General features: G+C 42.4%; 1 pseudogene; it reads left to right on the top strand.

Annotated features, from left to right (window-relative positions):
- The first annotated feature begins 1577 nt into the window (after nt 1-1577).
- LOC135556728 (aquaporin-9-like) lies at nt 1578-21100 on the top strand (annotated as a pseudogene).
- The last annotated feature ends 2312 nt before the right edge of the window (nt 21101-23412 follow it).

Raw genomic sequence — 23412 nt, 5'->3', positions numbered from 1 at the left:
GGGAGTGTCTGGTCGGGGTGGAGGATGTGGGAGTGTCTGGTAGGGGTAGTGGATGTGGGAGTGTCTGGTAGGGGTAGAGGATGTGGGAGTGTCTGGTAGGGGTGGAGGATGTGGGAGTGTCTGGTAGGGGTGGAGGATGTGGGAGTGTCTGGTAGGGGTGGAGGACGTGGGAGTGTCTGGTAGGGGTAGAGGACGTGGGAGTGTCTGGTAGGGGTAGAGGATGTGGGAGTATCTGGTAGGGGTGGAGGATGTGGGAGTGTCTGGTAGGGGTAGAGGATGTGGGAGTGTCTGGTAGGGGTAGAGGACGTGGGAGTATCTGGTAGGGGTAGAGGACGTGGGAGTATCTGGTAGGGGTAGAGGACATGGGAGTGTCTGGTAGGGGTAGAGGATGTGGGAGTGTCTGGTAGGGGTAGTGGATGTGGGAGTGTCTGGTAGGGGTAGAGGACGTGGGAGTGTCTGGTAGGGGTAGAGGATGTGGGAGTGTCTGGTGGGGGTGGAGGATGTGGGAGTGTCTGGTAGGGGTAGTGGATGTGGGAGTGTCTGGTAGGGGTGGAGGATGTGGGAGTGTCTGGTAGGGGTGGAGGACGTGGGAGTGTCTGGTAGGGGTAGAGGACGTGGGAGTGTCTGGTAGGGGTGGAGGACGTGGGAGTGTCTGGTAGGGGTAGAGGATGTGGGAGTGTCTGGTAGGGGTAGAGGATGTGGGAGTGTCTGGTAGGGGTGGAGGACTTGGGAGTGTCTGGTAGGGGTAGAGGATGTGGGAGTGTCTGGTAGGGGTAGTGGATGTGGGAGTGTCTGGTAGGGGTGGAGGACTTGGGAGTATCTGGTAGGGGTAGAGGATGTGGGAGTGTCTGGTAGGGGTGGAGGACTTGGGAGTGTCTGGTAGGGGTAGAGGATGTGGGAGTGTCTGGTAGGGGTAGAGGATGTGGGAGTGTCTGGTGGGGTAGTGGATGTGGGAGTGTCTGGTAGGGGTGGAGGATGTGGGAGTGTCTGGTAGGGGTAGTGGATGTGGGAGTGTCTGGTAGGGGTAGAGGATGTGGGAGTGTCTGGTAGGGGTGGAGGATGTGGGAGTGTCTGGTAGGGGTAGGGGACGTGGGAGTGTCTGGTAGGGGTAGAGGATGTGGGAGTGTCTGGTGGGGGTGGAGGATGTGGGAGTGTCTGGTAGGGGTAGTGGATGTGGGAGTGTCTGGTAGGGGTAGAGGATGTGGGAGTGTCTGGTAGGGGTGGAGGACGTGGGAGTGTCTGGTAGGGGTAGAGGATGTGGGAGTGTCTTTTAGGGGTATGGGAGTGTCTGGTAGGGGTGGAGGATTGGGAGTGTCTGGTAGGGGTAGAGGATGTGGGAGTGTCTGGTAGGGGTAGAGGACGTGGGAGTGTCTGGTAGGGGTAGAACGTGGGAGTGTCTGGTAGGGGTAGAGGATGTGGGAGTGTCTGGTAGGGGTGGAGGACGTGGGAGTGTCTGGTAGGGGTAGAGGACGTGGGAGTGTCTGGTAGGGGTAGAGGACGTGGGAGTGTCTGGTAGGGGTGGAGGACGTGGGAGTGTCTGGTAGGGGTAGAGGATGTGGGAGTGTCTGGTAGGGGTGGAGGACGTGGGAGTGTCTGGTAGGGGTGGAGGACGTGGGAGTGTCTGGAGTTGGTGAGGATCTAGCGACGCTCCAGAGACACTGTGAGACTGTTGGATAACTGTCAGTTTTGACAGAGCGTTGGCACGGTGATACATGGAGATGAAACACAGGAGAACTATGAGGCAACGCTTTGCTCTGAAACATGGGATACTGAAGGAGTTCCTGGCTGAGTTCCTGGGGACTTTTATCTTGGTTGTAAGTACCGCTGGCTTCATATTCAATATGTGTTTTGGTGAGAAATTGCCTTACAAGGGCAATTTGTAACCCCTCAATATGAGTTATCTTATTGAGCAATTAATGTATGCTATTTCACATGATTAAATTAGGATTATGATTCAATTAAGGGTAGGATTGTGATCAAATTAGGTTTATTTTTTATTTAACTAAGCAAGTCAGTTAAGAACAAATTCTTATTTACAATGACAGTTTACCGGGGAACAGTGGGTTATCTGCCCTGTTCAGGAGCAGAATGACAGATTTTGACAGCTCTGGGATTTGATCTAGCAGCCTTTCGGTTACTGGCTCTAACCACTCGGCTACCTGCCACCCCAATTAGGTTAGGGATATAATTAAATTAGGGTTAGGATTTTGACTAAATTAGGGTTAGGATTATGATTAAATTAAGGTTAGGATTATGTAAAGTGTAATCAGAATTAATTCAAATTCTTACAAACTAAATGTAACTGATAGTATTATACTGAATGGGATTAATGTCTATTTGCTTGGCTAGACATGGACTAACTTCTTCCCTCTCTTCTTCCCTCTCCCTCTCTTCCCGCTCTTCTTCACCTCTTTTCCCTCTTCTTCCCTCTCCCTCTCTTCCTTCTCTTACCTCTCTCTCTTCCCTCTCTTCTTCCCTCTCCCTCTCTTCCCTCTCTTCTTCCATCCCCCTCTCTTCCCTCTCTTCTTCCCTCTTCTCTCTTCCCTCTCCTCTTCCCTCTTCTCTCTTCCCTCTCTTCTTCCCTCTTCTCTCTCCCTCTCTTCCCTCTCTTCTTCCCTCTCTTCTTCCCTCTCCCTCTCTTCCCTCTCTTCGTCTCTCTCCCTCTCTTCCCTCTCTTCTTCCCTCTCTTCTTCCCTCTCCCTCTCTTCCCTCTCTTCCTTCTCTTCCCTCTCTTCTTCCCTCTCTTCTTTCCTCTCCCTCTCTTCCCTCTCTTCTTCCCTCTCTTCTTCCCTCTCTTCTTCCCTCTCTTCCCTCTCTTCCCTCTCTTCTTCCCTCTCCCTCTCTTCTCTCTCTCTTCATCTCTTCCTTCTATTCCCTCTCTTCTTCCCTCTTCTCTCTTCCTTCTATTCCCTCTCTCTCTTCCCTCTCGTCTTCACTCTCCCTCTCTTCTTCCCTCTCTTCTTCCCTCTCACTCTCTTCCCTCTCCCTCTCCTCATCTCCTGTGTTAGTTGTTTGGCGTTGGGTCTGTTGCTCAGACAGTCCTGAGTCGTAATGCCATGGGGGAGACTCTCACCATCCATATAGGCTTCTCTGTAGGACTGATGATGGCAGTGTACGTGGCCGGAGGAGTGTCAGGTAATTATCATATCACACTATATCATAACCACACTACAATTGAGTGTAAGGTAAATTATCATATCACATTATAACAACCATACTGCAATTGAGTGCGTTTAAAAATATACTTTAAAAAAAACAAAAAGAAGCCTGTTCTGAAGCAACGGTGCATATTGTTAATGTGACTGCTGCAGTAAAGCTGTATCAAAGATGTCTACCTCCCAGTGAAATGACCAGCCAACCTCATGCATGGCTGAATGAGGGACAGACAAAAACAGAAAAAGATTCACAATGCATTTGTACAATTATGTAATGAATGGTGTTTTGTTATTAATTGGAGTTTGCAAAGATCAATATCTATTCAAATTAGATATTGGAATTCAGTTCAATCAAATGAGGGATGACATCTCAATTAAACCAATAGTCGTTGTTTTTTTTAAAGTTCCTGGAAACTACTGTACACACACACACACACACACACACACACACACACACACACACACACACACACACACACACACACACACACACACACACACACACACACACACACACACAGGAGGCTTACTGAAGTGAAACGTTAAGACATTTTAAATGTTTGATGATAACATTGTAACACGAGGCGTTCCTTTAGAGTAATTTAGTTCATGTGACAACATAAACCCCCCCTGCTGCACCCTGTCAACAGTCATGTTGTCACCTCACGTTCTAGACCGATGCAGAACGTGCCAGCTCCTGTTCACAGTTAATACATCTGAACTAGCGATTGATTTCTCACCCATTGCCCTGTTGTGTTCCAGGCCCATCCAGGCCATTCATAACCTCGGGCAGTAAATGTCCTACAAACTCCATTGATCTAAGGCAGTGGCCTCTCTATGACAGAGACCTAACCTCGGCTCCAACACGCTGCTAGGCTGATTGTGAATACAACACGTAGTGACACAGAGAGGGATTGAAAACGGGATAAATTGCTCACAACAACAGTAACATTATGCCGGTTTAAGATCACGTTAATTCATTTTAAATATTGTGAAAAGAGACAGGGAGTATAGCTGGTCTTAATATATGTCACTTAGCAGTAATTTTAGCCGCTGGAATTACGTTAAAGTGAGAGCATGTATCTGTAATATGTCTCTTCATCTAATAGTGTAGACGGCTATCTTTCCAACCTCCCCACCCTCTCTCCTCTTTCACTGGCTCATTCTCAATTCATCTTTGCGTCATTTCTCCCATCCTTTCTCCTCGCTTCCTTCTCAAAGAAGATCTGAGGGGGAAGAACCTTTTGACCTTCTTCAATATGGTTGAGAAGGAGGCAAGGAGATAGGATGGGGAGGAATCACAGGAAGAATCATTGAGATAGAGCCATCACCTGGCTCTCTCTTCTCTCCCAGGAGCCCATGTGAACCCTGCTGTCTCCTTGGCCATGGTGATCCTGGGAAAACTCAAGTTCTATAAATTCCCTGTCTATGTCATCGCTCAGTTCCTTGGTGCTTTCTCTGGAGCTGCTGCAGTGTTTGGGCTGTATTATGGTGAGTAGTGTGGCCATGTCTGCATTCTGTTACAGACATCGAAAGTAAATAATAGGAGTTGGACTAGAAAAAGCCAATAAAAAAGGAAATGTCTGCTCACTGTTTTGCTGCTCCCAAATGCGATTATTTAATAAAAGCTTACTGTGATACAACAAACAATATGTTGCTGCATTCTGCGATCACCGCGGTGATCTGTTGCTGCATTCTGCGATCACCGCGGTGATCTGTTGCTGCATTCTGCGATCACCGCGGTGATCTGTTGCTGCATTCTGCGATCACCGCGGTGATCTGTTGCTGCATTCTGCGATCACCGCGGTGATCTGTTGCTGCATTCTGCGATCACCGCGGTGATCTGTTGCTGCATTCTGCGATCACCACGGTGATCTGTTTCTGCAGAGTTGTTGATGGCCCATGAAACCGTTCCAACAGATTGCACATGTTTAAAAGCCTTGGGGCGAATTGTAACAAATCAGGTCAACTGGCTTAACTCATATTCCCTGGCAAACAAACACATTTTACATGTTTGTTATGAACAACCAATGTTATGAACAACCAATGTTATGAACTGCAGTTATGAACTGCTGTTATGAACTGCTGTTATGAACTGCTGTTATGAACTGTTGTCATGTGCTCTGGATGTAAAGAAGCTGTCGCTATCCCGCTTTCTAACCGAGGTGAAGTAGAAGATCGACTTGTGAAGCAAACGTCCATCGTCTTATCAATGTGTGCTGTTATCTTTTCATCTTCTGAATGGCTAAGTTTTGTTTTCTAACTGTGACATTGTCATCCATGTAGATGCGTTCATGGACTTCACCAATGGGATTTTATCAGTGACTGGTATTAATGCCACCGGTCACATCTTTGCCTCTTACCCTGCCAGGTCCCTAACCATCCTCGGAGGCATCATAGACCAGGTAAGTGTGTGTGTGTGTGTGTGTTTATGTATGTTGCAGCGTACTGTGCCAGGTCTCTGACCATCGTAGATGGCCTCATAGATCAGGTGAGACGAGGTCAAGGGTCACGATGAGAGAGACCTCGGGGGGAGAGAGACCTCGGGGGGAGAGAGACCAAGGGGGAGAGAGACCAGGGGGGGAGAGAAACCGTGAAGAGGGGGGACTGGGGGAGAGGGAGACCAGTATCATGTTCATTAAGCACCACACAGATGAAAATGCTCTGAGGGACTACCTACCTACCACATACACATTTTTGTTTTTTTTGTTGCAAAAAATGTCCGTTGCGTGCCTTAATGAACACCACCTAGACAAACCAGGCGAGACGAAATCAAGGGGTTGAGAGGAGAGACGACCCCTCTGGTACTCCAGTCTGCTCTAGTTACCAGTAGTTACACAATGTTTTATCAGAGTCAGCCATTAAACCTTTACATCCCCCAGTTCTCTGGGACATGTTGCTAATGCAAATTGATTGTCCCACTTTCCTACACATCACATCCCCTCGTTAGCTGGATTTTGGGGCCAATGACCCTCGTTCTGATGTTCACACTTACCTACTTAAAACACTTTAACATCAACACAGACACAACACTGTAACAGTCACAATGGTGTTATATCCTGTCTTAGATGGTCAGTCATGATGCTGTTATATCCTGTCTTAGACGGTCAGTCATGATGCTGTTATATCCTGTCTTAGACGGTCAGTCTTGATCATGTTATATCCTGTCTTAGACGGTCAGTCATGATGATGTTATATCCTGTCTTAGACAGTCAGTCATGATGATGTTATATCCTGTCTTAGACAGTCAGTCATGATGATGTTATATCCTGTCTTAGACAGTCAGTCATGATGATGTTATATCCTGTCTTAGACAGTCAGTCATGATGGTGTTATATCCTGTCTTAGACAGTCAGTCATGAGGATGTTGCATCCTGTCTTAGACAGGCTGTCATGATGATGTTGTGTCCTGTCCTCAGAATAACATTATGTTCTCACAACAAATATGAAGAATAACATTATGTTCTCCCAACAAATATGAAGAATAACATTATTCTCCCAACAAATATAAAGAATAACATTACCACTGAAGAATGTTACCTAAATGACTTTCCCCCCTAATAATAATGTGAAATTAAACATGTGTACAGAAAGACTCATATGAAGGCCAAATTACAGCGGAGGAACTTCTTGATGCAATTCATTCCTTTCAGTCTGGAAAAACTCCAGGGTTCGAGTTATATCAAACTTTTTTTTGATGTACTCAAAGATCCACTATTAGCGTGTTTTAATTAACCACTCATATAAAATGGCTGCTTATCAGACACTCAACATGAAGGTCTGATTTCATTATTACTTGAAACAGGATCCAAGTGGTGTAAATGTAAAGATCTAGTCCGTTAAAAAAATTGGAGGCCCCTCACACTTCAGTGTTGTGATGCAAAATTTTTTGCAAAATGCAGGGCGCATATAATTAAATAGGTATTGTTGTTATTCATTCTAATCAGACAGGTTGTTTACACGGACGATACATTGGATATAATATTTGACAAGTACTTGAAGCAATAGAACACTATGAAACATCTGGGAAACCAGGCCTGGTATTCATAGCTGACTTTAAAAACGCCTTTGATAAAGTAGGGCTAGAATGTATATATTTGTATTTTGGAGAATCTCTCATACAATGGGTTAAGGTTATGTATAGTAACCCTAGGTGTAAAATAGTAAATAATGGCTACATCTCAGAAAGTATGGAACTGTCAAAAGGACAAAACATTGGCCATCCCATTCAACAGTACAATGAATGTCATGGTTTGTATTGCTGTCTTTTTTATTTGATTTTTTTTATTGGATAATAATAAACATATTATAAAAAAATATTTATTAAAAAGGACAAAAACAAGGTTGTCCATTGTCTCAGTATCTATTGGCTCTGGCCATCAAAATGTTAGGTATCAGAACCAACAATAATATGAAGGGGTTAAAAATCCAGGGCTTTTAAACAAAAGTGTCAATCTATGCCAGTGACTCAAGTTCTCTCTTAAGTCTGGAATCTGGATCCCTGTACTGAATGACCAATCTCATTGAGAATCTGGACTATTTACCTCTCTGGACCTATGATAAGTGTAACATATTATTTATGGCATCATTAAAATACACACATTTTACATTCGTCTGTAGTTTATCAATAAAAATGGTCTGACGGTGAAGAAGACATACTTGGCGTTCATATCCCGAAATATATAAATTAACTCACTACAACAAATTTCAATAGAAAGTTAGCGAAACAACAAACAAGATCTTGCAACCGTGGAGAGGGAAAATACCTGTATTTATAGAAAATCATACTGATTAACTCTTCAGTCATATCACAGTTTACTTATTTATGGTGCTGCCTACTCCAGACTAAATGTTTTTTTAAATGTATTATATGAGCAAAAAAATATTTAACTTGATTTGGAATGCCAATCAGACTAAATTAAACGTGCATGTTTATATCATGAAAATGAGTTTCCCACTAAAAGCTTCAGTCATACAAATATTTATATTTAAATAAGAACGGGTTCTCCAGTAGATTAGTACGAATGGCTGTGATAGGAGAAAACTGAGGATGAATCAACAACATTGTAGTTACTCCACAATAATAACCTAAATGACAGAGTTAAATGAAGGAAGCCTGGTCACAATACAAATATTCCAAAACATGCATCCTGTTTGCAATAAGGCACTAAAGTAAAACTGCAAAAATATGGCAAAGAAATTAACTTTATGTCCTGAATACAAAGCATTATGTTTGAGGCAAATCCAACACAACACATCAATGAGTATCACTCTTCATATTTTCAAGCATGGTGGTGGCTGCATCATGTTATGGGTATGCTTGTCATCGTCAAGGGCTAGGGAGTTTTTAATAAGTCAAGCAGTGGGAATACTTTCTGAAGGCACTGTATACCAGTTTCATTTGAGAACCAAAATGTTGACAGTGGCGCCATACAGGTTACAAAATAGGTGGGAAGAGATTTTCGATGTTCCGTTTTCGTGGTGCATCATTTATGAACTGATACACAAAGCAACACTCAATTTAAATGATAATGTAAAATTCTTGCCACCTACAGAATGGTATGTCCTGTATATGGGGCATACAACCATTTATTTTTAATTTGATTTATTTATCTCAGCTCTGCAGATTTTGCTGCAAAGAGACAGAATCATTAAATCACTTATTTTGGTATTGCCCCTATGTAGCTTGTTTCTGGTCACAGGTTCAAGAGCGGCTGAAATATCTATACATTTACCTGAAACGAACCCTACAAAGAGCACTGTTTTTGAGATTTGGAAACCCATAGTCAATCAATCAACAATATAATATACAAACTGTTAGTAAAATATTAATCTTGAATATACAATCTGTAAATACTATGCGATTATAAAAGTTCAGAATGTATGTAAAACAGCACAGTTTAAACATATATCGCCCACGGAAATCATAAGTCTGTGGTTTACGGTGAAAGGTGGGATGGACTGAGAGTAGCTTTACAGAGATAGGTGGGATGGGCTGAGAGTAGCTTTACAGAGATAGGTGGGATGGACTGAGAGTAGCTTTACAGAGATAGGTGGGATGGACTGAGAGTAGCTTTACAGAGATAGGTGGGATGGACTGAGAGTTTTACAGAGATAGGTGGGATGGGCTGAGAGTAGCTTTACAGAGATAGGTGGGATGGGCTAGGTGGGATGGGCTGAGAGTAGCTTTACAGAGATAGGTGGGATGGGCTGAGAGTAGCTTTACAGAGATAGGTGGGATGGACTGAGAGTAGCTTTACAGAGATAGGTGGGATGGACTGAGAGTAGCTTTACAGAGATAGGTGGGATGGGCTGAGAGTAGCTTTACAGAGATTACAGAGATGGGATGGGCTGAGAGTAGCTTTACAGAGATAGGTGGGATGGGCTGAGAGTAGCTTTACAGAGATAGGTGGGATGGACTGAGAGTAGCTTTACAGAGATAGGTGGGATGGACTGAGAGTAGCTTTACAGAGATAGGTGGGATGATAGGTGGGATGGACTGAGAGTAGCTTTACAGAGATAGGTGGGATGGGCTGAGAGTAGCTTTACAGAGAGATAGGTGGAGATGGATGGGCTGAGAGTAGCTTTACAGAGATAGGTGGGATGGGCTGAGAGTAGCTTTACAGAGATAGGTGGGATGGGCTGAGAGTAGCTTTACAGAGATAGGTGGGATGGACTGAGAGTAGCTTTACAGAGATAGGTGGGGGATGGGCTGAGAGTAGCTTTACAGAGATAGGTGGGATGGATGAGAGTAGGAGATGGGGGATGGACTGAGAGTAGCTTTACAGAGATAGGTGGGATGGGCTGAGAGTAGCTTTACAGAGATAGGTGGGATGGGCTGAGAGTAGCTTTACAGAGATAGGTGGGATGGGCTGAGAGTAGCTTTACAGAGATAGGTGGGATGGACTGAGAGTGGGATGGGGGATGGGCTGAGAGTAGCTTTACAGAGATAGGTGGGATGGACTGAGAGATATAGGTGGGATGGGCTGAGAGTAGCTTTACAGAGATAGGTGGGATGGGCTGAGAGTAGCTTTACAGAGAGATAGGTGGGATAGGTGGGATGGACTGGGCTGAGATAGGTGGGATGGGCTGAGAGTAGCTTTACAGAGTAGGAGATAGGTGGGATGGGCTGAGATAGGTGGGATGGGCTGAGCTTTACAAAGATAGGTGGTGATGGGCTGAGAGTTTTACAGAGATAGGTGGTGTGGGCTGAGATAGATAGGTGGGATGGGCTGAGAGTAGGTGGGATGGGCTGAGCTTTATGGGCTGAGAGTAGCTTTAGGAGATAGGTGGGATGGGCTGAGAGTAGCTTTACAGAGATAGGTGGGATGGGCTGAGAGTAGCTTTAGGTGGGATGGACTGAGAGAGCTTTACAGAGATAGGTGGGATGGGCTGAGAGTAGCTTTACAGAGATAGGTGGGATGGGCTGAGAGTAGCTTTACAGAGATAGGTGGGCTGGGCTGAGAGTAGCTTTACGGAGATAGGTGGGATGTGCTGAAAGCAGCTGAGGGGTGGGTTTAAAAGGCCATGATCTGTAGTAGTTAGGACCAAAAAATACTATACAGTGCAAACGGAAAGTATTCAGACCCCTTGACTTTGTCCATATTTTGTTGTGTTTACAGCCTTATTCTAAAATGTTTTTTAGAAATGTTAAGGTCCCCAAGATCACAGTGGCCTCCATTATTCTTAAATGGAGGAAGTTTGTGACCACCAAGACTCTTCCAAGAGCTGGCCGCCCAACCAAACTGAGCAATTGGGGCGGAAGGGCCTTGGTCAGGGAGGTGATCAAGAACCCTCTAGTCACTCTGACAGAGCACCAGAGTTCCTCTGTGGAGATGGCAGAACCTTCCAGAAGGACTACCATCTCTGCAGCACTCCACCAATCAGGCCTTTATGGTTAGAGTGGCCAGACGGAAGCCACTACTCACTAAAAGTCACATGACAGCCCGCTTGGAGTTTGCCAAAAAGGCACCTAAAGGACTCTCAGAATATGAGAAACAAGATTATCTGATCTGATGTAACCAAGATTGAAATCTTTGGCCTGAATGCCAAGCTTCACGTCTGGAGAAAACCTGGCACCATCCCTACAGTGAAGCATGGTGATGGCAGCAACATGCTGTGGGGATGTTTTTCAGCAGCAGACTAGTCAGGATGGAGGGAAAGATGAATGGAGCAAAGTACAGAGAGATCCTTAATGAAAACCTGCTCCAGAGCGCTCAGGACCTCAGACTGGGGCGAAGGTTCGCCTTCCAACAGGACAAGCACACAGCCAAGACAATGAAGGAGTGACTTCGGGAAAAGTCTCTGAATGTCCTTGATTGACCCAGCCAGGGCCTGGACTTGAACATCTCTGGGAGAGACCTGAAAATAGCTGTGCAGCAATGCTCCCCATCCAACCTGACAGAGCTTGAGAGGATCTGTAGAGAAGAATGGGAGAAACTCCCCAAATACAGGTATGCTAAGCTTGTAGCGTCATACCCAAGAAGACTCGAGGCTCTAATCGCTGCCAAAGGTGTTTCAACAAAGTACTGAGTAAAGAGTCTGAATACTTATGTAAATGTGATATTTTAGTTTTTTAAATATTTAATACATCTAAAAATCTCTTTTTGCTTTGTCATTATGAGGTGTGTGTAGATTGATGAAGATGATTATTTTTTAAATCCATTTTAGAATAAGCCTGTTACGTAAAAAAAAACCTGTATGTTATGTATACCGCGTGTGTATCTATCCAGACGTAATGTATATCAAATAACTACATTTTGCTTTTTTAATGCAAAAAAAGTGCCGTGTTTGTCAAATTGATGTGGAGTGGTCATGTAACAAAACAAAGAGGGGGGCCAATAATAATAGTAATAATAGTACAACATGTATCAAAATAATAACATTACGTTCTCCCAACAATTATAAAGAATAACATTACGTTCTCCCAACAATTATAAAGAATAACATTACGTTCTCCCAACAATTATAAAGAATAACATTACGTTCTCCCAACAATTATAAAGAATAACATTACGTTCTCACAACAAATATAAGGAATAACATTACGTTCTCCCAACAAATATAAAGAATAACATTACGTTCTCCCAACAAATATAAAGAATAACATTACGTTCTCACAACAAATATAAAGAATAACATTACGTTCTCACAACAAATATAAGGAATAACATTACGTTCTCCCAACAAATATAAAGAATAACATTACGTTCTCCCAACAAATATAAAGAATAACATTACGTTCTCCCAACAATTATAAAGAATAACATTACGTTCTCACAACAAATATAAGGAATAACATTACGTTCTCCCAACAAATATAAAGAATAACATTACGTTCTCCCAACAAATATAAAGAATAACATTATTCCCCCAACAATATATATATTTAAATGTTTAAATTTTTATATAACTAGGCAAGTCAGTTAATAAAAATTCTTATTTACAATGACGGCCAAACCCTAACTCGGCCAAACCCTAGCTCGGCCAAACCCTAGCTCGGCCAAACCCTAGCTCGGCCCCTAAAAACCCTAGCTCGGCCAAACCCTATCTCGGCCAAACCCTAACCCTAACGGGCCAAACCTGGACGACACTGGGCAAATTGTGCACCGCCCTATGGGATGTGATGCAGCCTGGATGAAGAATAACATTATGTTCTCCCAACAAATATAAAGAATAACATTTCAACAATTTTCTTTATATCCTGCTGGAATATTAAAAATAAATGAAAATATCACCAGGTATTACTGAATGTCCTTTTATTTAAATTATTAACCAGGGTCCATTTCCTTCCTGAATTGACTAAATTGAAATGTAATTGACCCAATGCTGTTGTTAACATTAAATTATTTTTTAAATCATCTTACCACAGAGATTTTAAACCCAGAGGCGCAACATTGAGCGTTTTCCGAAACAGACCAAGCAGACCAGACCGGGTTTTAGAAGTCAATGAGAGAAGTGAAAAGCTCTTCCTTTTTTTCAAAATCTAAAGGAACAACCAAGATTCGAACCAATGTCTTCAGTAGTTGAACATGTTATTACTACAACCTCGTGAGTGACAAACTGATACATTTTTATTTTCTTCAAAAACAACTTTACATCGAAGAAGTGCCTTTTAATTTGACCGAGTTTAACCCAATGTCACATGCACAGTTCATCGTGAGATGACCGTTAGCCTCGATCACGTGTTTCTACACATGAGTTTAGCTAGCCAATGTCGCCATGACATCTCCGACAAGCGTGAACAGGGATTCTGCCTATCTTCATACTGTATTCTTTGATTGTACTCTCTAGGCAGCGGGAACAGGGATTCTACCTATCTTCATACTGTATTCTTTGATTGTACTCTCCAGGCAGCGGGAACAGGGATTCTACCTATCTTCATACTGTATTCTTTGATTGTACTCTCTAGGCAGCGGGAACAGGGATTCTACCTATCTTCATACTGTATTCTTTGATTGTACTCTCTAGGCAGCGGGAACAGGCATGCTGGTGTTGTGTATCCTGGCCATCAGCGATGGGAAGAACATCGGTATTCGCCCCTAGAGGCATGGAGCCACTGTGCATCGGCCTGATCATCATGGCTATCGGAGTGTCCATGGGGCTGAACTGTGGGTACCCCCTCAACCCTGCCAGGGACCTGGGGCCACGACTCTTTACTGCTGTAGCAGGCTGGGGTTGGGAGGTGTTCAGGTAACTCATATATATATGTATGTATAATATAATATATGCGGATAAGATTAGAGGTAAGTACCACCTCAACCCTGCCAGACATCCGGGTCACGGCACTTCACTGCAGTAGCAGACTGGGGAGTCTTCAGGTAGCTCATATAGAAGGGTTCAGGTAACTCATATAGAAGGGTTTGGGTAACTCATATAGAAGGGTTCAGGTAACTCATATAGAAGGGTTCAGGTAACTCATATAGAAGGGTTTGGGTAACTCATATAGAAGGGTTTATAGGGTAAACTCATATAGAAGGGTTCAGGTAAATCATAACTCATATAGAAGGGTTCAGGTAACTCATATAGAAGGGTTTGGGTAACTCATATAGAAGGGTTTAGCTCATATAGAAGGGTTCAAACTCATATAGAAGGGTTTGGGGGTAAGCTCATATAGAAGGGTTCAGGTAACTCATATAGAAGGGTTTGGGTAACTCATATGTTCAGAAGTGTTCAGGTAACTCATATAGAAGGGTAACTCATGGGTAACTCATATAGAAGGGTTCAGGTAACTCATAGAAGTGTTCAGAAGGGTTCAGGTAACTCATATAGACGTGTTCAGGTAACTCATATAGAAGGGTTCAGGTAAATCATATAGAAGGGTTCAGGTAACTCATCTAGAAGGGTTCAGGTAACTCATATAGAAGTGTTCAGGTAACTCATATAGAAGGGTTCAGGTAACTCATATAGAAGGGTTCAGGTAACTCATATAGAAGTGTTCAGGTAACTCATATAGAAGGGTTTGGGTAACTCATATAGAAGTGTTCAGGTAACTCATATAGAAGGGTTCAGGTAACTCATATAGAAGGGTTCAGGTAACTCATATAGAAGGGTTCAGGTAACTCATATAGAAGGGTTCAGGTAACTCATATAGAAGGGTTTGGGTAACTCATATAGAAGGGTTTGGGTAACTCATATAGAAGTGTTCAGAAGTAACTCATATAGAAGGGTTCTCAGGTAACTCATATAGAAGGGTTCAGGTAACTCATATAGAAGGGTTCAGGTAACTCATCTATAGAAGAAGGTTCAGGTAACTCATATAGAAGGGTTCAGGTAACTCATATATAGAAGAAGGTTCAGGTAACTCATATAGAAGGGTTCAGGTAACTCATATAGAAGGGTTTGGGTAACTCATATAGAAGGGTTCAGGTAACTCATACATAAGGGTTCATGTAACTCATGTCGATCAAAGACTAGACCAGTGTTTCACAAACTTCTAATTCCACTTACTGGATCTATTCCAAAAAGTAGCTTGATTATTAGTTGACCGTTTTAATCAAATCGTCCTTTGATTGTCTGGTATTGATAGGTGAAAAAAAACAACCGTGTGTTGATTGGTGTTTATATAACCTCACATGCAAAACAACACATCACATGCAGTCGATGTTAGCTAATTATCTGTTGTCATGCTCTGTGCTATAACCCCGTTGGGTTGCCTACTATTGAATTGTGCTTGGATTCCTTTCATTGAACTTTCAAAAGCATTGGAGCTTGGAAAGTAGACTGAAATTTCAATTATAATGGTGCTGTAAAAAACAAACCGTTGTCCTTTTGGATAATTCTGTGACGGTTGCATTTAGACCCTTTAACTTTTCCCACATTATATGGCTTACAGCCTTATTCTAAAATGGATTAAAACATTTAAAGAATTTACCCTCAATCTCCGCACAATATCCCCATAATGACAAAGCAAAAACAGGTTTTTAGAAATGTTTGCAAATGTATTACAAATAAACAGAAATGCCTTATTTACATACATAAGTATTCACATCCTTTGCTATGAGACTCAAAATGGAGCTCTGGTGCATCCCGTTGTCATTGATCATCCGTGAGACGTTTCTACAAGTTGTTTGGAGTCCACCTGTGGTAAATTGGACATGATTTGGAAAGGCACACACCTGTCTATATAAGGTCTCACAGTTGACAGTGCATGTCAGAGCAAAAAAACAAAACAAAAAACAAGCCGTGAGGTCGAAGGAATTGTCCATAGAGCGCCAAGACAGGATTGTGTCGAAGCACAGATCTGGGGAAAGGTTGCAAAACATTTCTGCAGCATTGAAGGTCAACAAACAACACAGTGGCCTCCTTAAATTAAGGATCGGACCCTTTTTTAAATTTCCACCTAAAATTACATACCCAAATCTAACTGTCTGTGGCTCAGGACTTGAAATAAGGACACATTTCCATATATTATTGATACTATTTGAAAGGGAACACTTTGAAGTTTGTGGAAATGTGAAATTAATATAGGAGAATATAACACATTAGATCTGGTAAAAGATAATACAAACAAAAAAACACGAGTTTATATATATATATATATTTCCCTTCATCTTTGAAATGCAAGAGAAAGGCCATACATTCAGATAGGAGTCTAAGTGTAATTTAGATTTTGGCCAACAGATGGCAGCAGGGTGTGTGCAAAGTGTCAGACTGATCCAGTAAATAAATACATCACTGCACGGTATTTTGTGTCAAGTCTGCTAGGAGTTTGCCCAAATGTGCCGAATTGGTCAATTGATACATTTTCAAGTATATACAGTTGAAGTCGGAAGTTTACATACACTTAGGTTGGAATCATTAAAACTCGTTTTTCAACCACTCCACAAATTTCTTGTTAACAAACTATAATTTTGGCAAGTCGGTTAGGACATCTACTTTGTGCATGACACATGTCATTTTTCCACAGACAGATTATTTCACTTATAATTTACTGTCTCACAATTCCAGTGGGTCAGAAGTTTACATACACTAAGTTGACTGTGCCTTTAAACAGCTTGGAAATTCCAGAAAATGGCTTTAAAAGCTTCTGATAGGCTAATTGACATCATTTTAGTCAATTGGAGGTGTACCTGTGGATGTATTTCAAGGCCTACCTTCAAACTCAGTGCCTCTTTGCTTGACATCATGGGAAAATCTAAAGAAATCAGCTAATACCTCAGAAAAAATGTTGTAGACCTCCACAAGTCTGTTTTACACAAACAATAGTACGCAAGTATAAACACCATGGGACCACGAAGCCGTCATACCGCTCAGGAAGGAGACGTGTTCTGTCTCCTGGAGATGAATGTACATTGGTGCGAAAGTGCAAATCAATCCCAGAACAACAGCAAAGGACCTTGTGAATCGGGTACAAAATCGGGTACAAAATCGAGGAATCGGGTACAAAAGTATCTATATCCACAGTAAAACAAGTCCTATATCGACAACACCTGAAAGGCCACTCAGTAAGGAAGAAGCAACTGCTCCAAAACCACCATAAAAAAGCCAGACTATGGTTTGCAACTGCACATGGGGACAAAGATCATACTTTTTGGAGAAATGTCCTCTGGTCTGATGAAACAAAAATAGAACTGTTTGGCCATAATGACCATCGTTATGTTTGGAGGAAAAAGGGGAAGGCTTGCAAGCTGAAGAACACCATCCCAACCATGAAGCACGGGGGTGGCAGCATCATGTTGTGGGGGTGCTTTGCTGCAGGAGGGACTGGTGCACTTCATAAAATAGATGGCATCATGAGAAGGAAAATGATGTGGCTATATTGAAGCAACATCTCAAGAGATCAGTCAGAAAGTTAAAGCTTGGTCGCCAATGGGTCTTCCAAATGGACAATGACCCCAAGCATACTTCTAAAGTTGTGGCAAAATGGCTTAAGGACAAAGTCAAGGTATTGGCGTAGCCATCACAAAGCCCTGACCTCAATCCTATAGAAAATTTGTGGGCAGAACTGAAAAAGCGTGTGCGAGCAAGGAGGCCTACAAGCCTGACTCAGTTACACCAGCTCTGTAAGGAGGAATGGGCCAAAATTCACCCAACTTATTGCGGGAAGCTTCTGGAAGGCAACCCAAAACATTTGACCCAAGTTAAACAATTTAAAGGCAATGATACCAAATACCAATTGAGTGTATGTGAACTTCTGACCCACTGGGAATGTGATGAAATAAATAAAAGCTGAAATAAATCATTCTCTCAACTATTGTTCTGACATTTCACATTCAGGAATTGTGAAAAACTGAGTTTAGATGTATTTGGCTGAGGTGTATGTAAACTTCCAACTGTACATTCTACAGACCCCACTGAGTATAACCTACAATACTTTCCAGAGTTCCTCTGTGGAGATGGGAGAACCTTCCCAGAAGAACAACCATCTCTGCAGCACTCCACCAATAAGGGCTTTATGGTAGAGTAGCCAGATGGAAGCTACTCCTCAGTAAAAGGCACATGACAGCCTGCTTGGAGTTTGCCAAAGGCACCTAAAGGACTCTCAGACCATGAAAAACAAGATTATCTGGTCTGATGAAACCAAGATTGAACACTTTGGTCTGAATGCCAAGTGTCACGCCTGGAGGAAACCTGGAACCATCCCTATGGTGAAGCATGGTGGTGGCAGCATCATGTCTCGAGGAAACCTGGAACCATCCCTATGGTGAAGCATGGTGGTGGCAGCATCATGTCTCGAGGAAACCTGGAACCATCCCTATGGTGAAGCATGGTAGTGGCAGCATCATGTCTCGAGGAAACCTGGAACCATCCCTATGGTGAAGCATGGTGGTGGCAGCATCAGGCTGTGGGGATGTTTTTCAGCGGCAGGTACTGGCAGACTAGTCAGGATTGAGAGAAAGAAGAACAGAGCAAAGTAAAGAGAGATCTTTGATGAAAACCTGCTCCAGAGCGCTCAGGACCTCAGACTGGGGCAAAGGTTCACCTTCCAACAGGACAATGACCCTAAGCACACAGCCAAGACAACGCAGGAGTGGCTTCAGGACAAGTCTCTGAATATCCTCGAGTGGCCCAGCAAAAGCCCGGACTTGAACATGATCGGATATCTCTGGAGAGACCTGAAAATAGCTGTGCAGTGATGCTCCCCATCCAACCTGACAAAGCTTCAGAGGATTTGCCGATAAGAATGGGAGAAACTCATAAAATACACGTGTGCCAAGCTTGTAGCGTCATACCCAAGAAGACTCGAGGCTGTAATCACTGCCAAAGGTGCTTTAATCTATTTATGTAAATGTCATATTTCATATTTTTTATTTTTAATACATTTGCAAACATTAGAGAAAACTGTTTTTGCTTTGTCACTATGGGGTGTTGTGTGTAGATTGATGAGGGGGAATTTAAAAAAAAAACAATTTTAGAATAAGGCTGTAATGTAACAAAATGTGTAAAAAGTCAAGTGGTCTGAATACTTTCCGAGTGCCCTGTACAAGGCTTAACAAAGTAGTTATAAGTGTGGCTAGACGCGTCACAGCATTATCCAGAAGGATAATGTGTTCTTATACCTTCATCTATTGCATGTGTTATGTGTTTTTGTAATGTGTGTGTGTATACATGTGTGTGTGTGTGTGTGTGCCTACCTATACACAGCACTTCAGACTACTGGTGGTGGGTCCCGGTGGCGGGGCCGATGATAGGGGGCGTGGTCGGGGCTCTGGTCTACTTCCTGTTCATCGAGATGCATCACAAACAGCCTGAGAAACCCCACGAGGAGGAAGAGGAGGAGGACGAAGAGGAGGAAGAAGATCTGGAGGAGGACAGCAGTCTTAAGGACAAATATGAGATGATTACCATGAGTTAAAGAGTCAGAGAGATTCATTCACTTGTCAAGGACTTTAAAAGAAAATGTCTGTCTGTATGGATCAGATCAATGTTACTGTAAAGTCAATCAGGAGAGGAATGTCATGTTGGGAGCCAAATACACACACACACACACACACACACACACACACACACACACACACACACACACACACACACACACACACACACACACACACACACACACACACACCAAGGACAGGCTTGCTCTCTCGGTGTGCTATGGTGAAACCCTGTGGTAGAGGGAGTAGAAGAGTTATAGCCTGTTATTACACGTCATAGCCTTTAGTAACCAGACTGGTGTGCTACGTATGAGTGAACGATCAGAGTACGGTTTATAGCCTGTTATTACACGTCATAGCCTTTAGTAACCAGACTGGTGTGCTACTTATGAGCGACTGATCACAGTACAAGGCCTTTTAGCCCACTGCTGATGGGCGCTCCAATAGTCAGTCTACATGGAGAAACCCTGTAGAACAGGTTATTGTTACTGTTTAAATAGGTAAAGATACAGAATGGTTAGTTCATAATGATGTGCTTATATGTAGCAATCCGCAACACTGGAAAAGTAATATTATGTATATATAATATTTCACCCCTTACGATTCCATTTGGACTACACCTCTGTCAGGTTTATGTAAATGAGATTCCATTTGGACTACACCTCTTGTCAGTTTTATGTAAATGAGATTCCATTTGGACTACACCTCTTGTCAGTTTTATGTAAATGAGATTCCATTTGGACTACACCTGTCAGGTTTATGTAAATGAGATTCCATTTGGACTACACCTCTTGTCAGTTTTATGTAAATGAGATTCCATTTGGACTACACCTCTGTCAGGTTTATGTAAATGAGATTCCATTTGGACTACACCTCTTGTCAGTTTTATGTAAATGAGATTCCATTTGGACAACACATGTCAGTTTTATGTAAATGAGATTCCATTTGGACTACACCTCTTGTCAGTTTTATGTAAATGAGATTCCATTTGGACTACACCTCTTGTCAGTTTTATGTAAATGAGATTCCATTTGGACTACACCTCTTGTCAGGTTTATGTAAATGAGATTCCATTTGGACTACACATGTCAGGTTTATGTAAATGAGATTCCATTTGGACTACACCTGTCAGGTTTATGTAAATGAGATTCCATTTGGACTACACACGTCAGGTTTATGTATATGAGATTCCATTTGGACTACACCTGTCAGTTTTATGTAAATGAGATTCATGCAGACAATTAACCCAGACCCATTTGATGACATTTTTGTTGTTGTAGTAATGTCTGCGTTGTAATTGCAGAAGGTATAGCTTTAATGTAGGCTTTAGATTGCAATTTTGACCATACACTTCATACTCACCGTAAGAGACCACGTGCACCACGTGCGTATCTAAAGAAACCCTGAGAAATAACAAATATAACAACTACCACTGTACAATTCATGAATTTCATGTATGGCAGTTATAAGTTTCGTTGCCATTGTATAATATTCAATTATTATGTTTGTTTATTGTTGTGCTTTTTCTGTTTTTGATTTTGTATTGTTGTCATGGAAATAGTATCCAAACTATTTCAATGTGACAAATGTATTCCTGTTTGTGTAAACAAATATTATTACTTGGATGCATAATAAAAAAAAAAATTAAAAAAAATGGTGTCTTGTATTTTTTAAGTAAAACTTGTTGTCATGGCACCGAGGAGCGAAATAGCCTGGTCCCAGAGCTGTTTGTGTTGTCTTGACAACTCCTTTGGGCATTCACATAACAACAACCATAGGAGTTAAATAGATATGGAACCAGGCTTGGTCGCAAAACACACATTGATAAAGTTTGTTGGTAGAAAACCTGTTGCATAATGCCATCACTTTTGGCCATTCATTTATAACCAAACAGACTCATAAATGCTCCAATGACTGGCTGCCTTTGTGCGAATAAATCAGATATTTTCCACAATACCACCTTGACAAGTGGTAAGTAACAATTGTAATTTGTGAGCCATTGGATCCTAAAAGGCTGTTATCGCTATCATACAATCGATGTCTCCATTGAATGCCTCTGTTCGTAGATTGAATGGAATGTCTGGGTTTACAAGGATCACAAGCCGAGCTGTAGCTGGAAGGTCCTCAGCTCCAGAGCCAAACAAGGAGAGTCCTCAAACACAACATTCCCAAGACAAAACACTTTCTCGCTATTACAGGGCAATTTCTGTCATCCAGTGAAGATCCATCCTCTCCCCGGGGCCAGTACTGTTTTCTGTTAACCTCGGGGCAGTCTATGTGGCGCTCGGTTAACCCCAGAGGGTCTGAAGTGCCTAGGGAGATTCTTGAAACAGCAGTGGCTGGACTGAGGACGTTGGAGACCTCTCTTTCCACATGGACCTGGTGTACAAGGCACCACACAGGCTGGACGAGGCTCTCGTGTTCTTCCAGAGGACAGACAAGAGTTATTCACTTTTAGAAAAAAGGGTTCCAAAAGGGATCTTTCCCCAAAGGACAACCCTTTTTGGTTCCGGGTAGAACCCTTTTTGGCTACATTTAGAACTCTTTTGGGTTCCATGTAGAACTCTCTATGTAAAGGGTTTCGCATGGAACCCCAAAAGGGTTCTACCTGGAACCAAAAAGCCTCCTTCACAAGGGTTGTCCTATGGGGACAGCCAAAGAACTGTTTCAGGGTCTAGATAGCATCTTTTTTTCTAAGAGTATAGGAAGTATGCAGGCTATGGATGGATCTACGTCTGCCTACCATACAAAGTATCATGGTAGGAGGGACTTTTTGTTCATTACTTTGTTTATTGAATCTATAATATTAAACTGCCTTCAGAAAGTATTCAGACCCCTTAATTCTAAACTGCCTTCGGAAAGTATTCAGACCCCTTAATTCTAAACTGCCTTCGGAAAGTATTCAGACCCCTTAATTCTAAACTGCCTTTGGGAAAGTATTCAGACCCCTTAATTCTAAACTGCCTTCGGGAAAGTATTCAGACCCCTTAATTCTAAACTGCCTTCGGAAAGTATTCAGACCCCTTAATTCTAAACTGCCTTCGGAAAGTATTCAGACCCCTTAATTCTAAACTGCCTTCGGAAAGTATTCAGACCTCTTGACTTTTTCCACATTTAGTTACATAACAGCCTTATTCTAAAATGGATTAAATTAAAAAATGTTCCTCAATCTACAAAACGAAAACAGGTTTTTAGAAATTTTTGCAAACATATTAAAAATAAAAAAGAGAAAATACCTTATTTACACAAGTATTTAAGAATCTTTGCTATGAGACTCGAAATTGAGTTCAGGTGCATCGTGTTTCCATTGATCATCCTTAAGATGTTTCTACAACTTCATTGGAGGCCACCTGTGATAAAGTCAATTGATTGGACGTGATTTGGAAACACACCTGTCTATATAAGGTCCCATAATTGACCGTTGCATGTCAAAGCAAAAAACAAACCATGAGGTCAAAGGAATTGTCCGTAGCGCTCCGAGACAGGATTGTGTCGAGGCACAGATCAGAGGAAGGGTACCAAGAATGTATGCAGCTTTGAATGTCCTCAAGAACACAGTGGCCTCCATCATTCTTAAATGGAAGAAGTTTGGAACCACCAAGACTCTTCCTAGAGCTGATTCCCCGGCTAAACTGAGCAATTGAGGGAGAAAGGCCTTGGTCAGAGAGGTGGCCAAGAACCCAATGGTCACTGACAGAGCACCAGAGTTCCTCTGTGGAGATGGGAGAACATTCCAGAAGGACAGCCATCTCTGCAGCACTCCACCAATCAGGCCTTTGTGGTATCGTAGCCAGACAGAAGCCACTCCTCAGTAAAAGGCACATGACAGCGTGCTTGGAATTTGCCAAAAGCACCTAAAAAACTCTCAGACCACCAGAAACAAATTCTCTGGCCTCATGAAACCAAGATGTAACTATTTTTGGCCTGAATTGTTCATT

This window comes from Oncorhynchus masou, chromosome 15 (assembly GCF_036934945.1).
Source record: "Oncorhynchus masou masou isolate Uvic2021 chromosome 15, UVic_Omas_1.1, whole genome shotgun sequence".
In the NCBI taxonomy this organism is placed as follows: domain Eukaryota; kingdom Metazoa; phylum Chordata; class Actinopteri; order Salmoniformes; family Salmonidae; genus Oncorhynchus; species Oncorhynchus masou.
The sequence above is the reverse complement of the archived record's forward strand: the minus strand, read 5'-3'. Positions and strand labels throughout refer to the sequence as shown.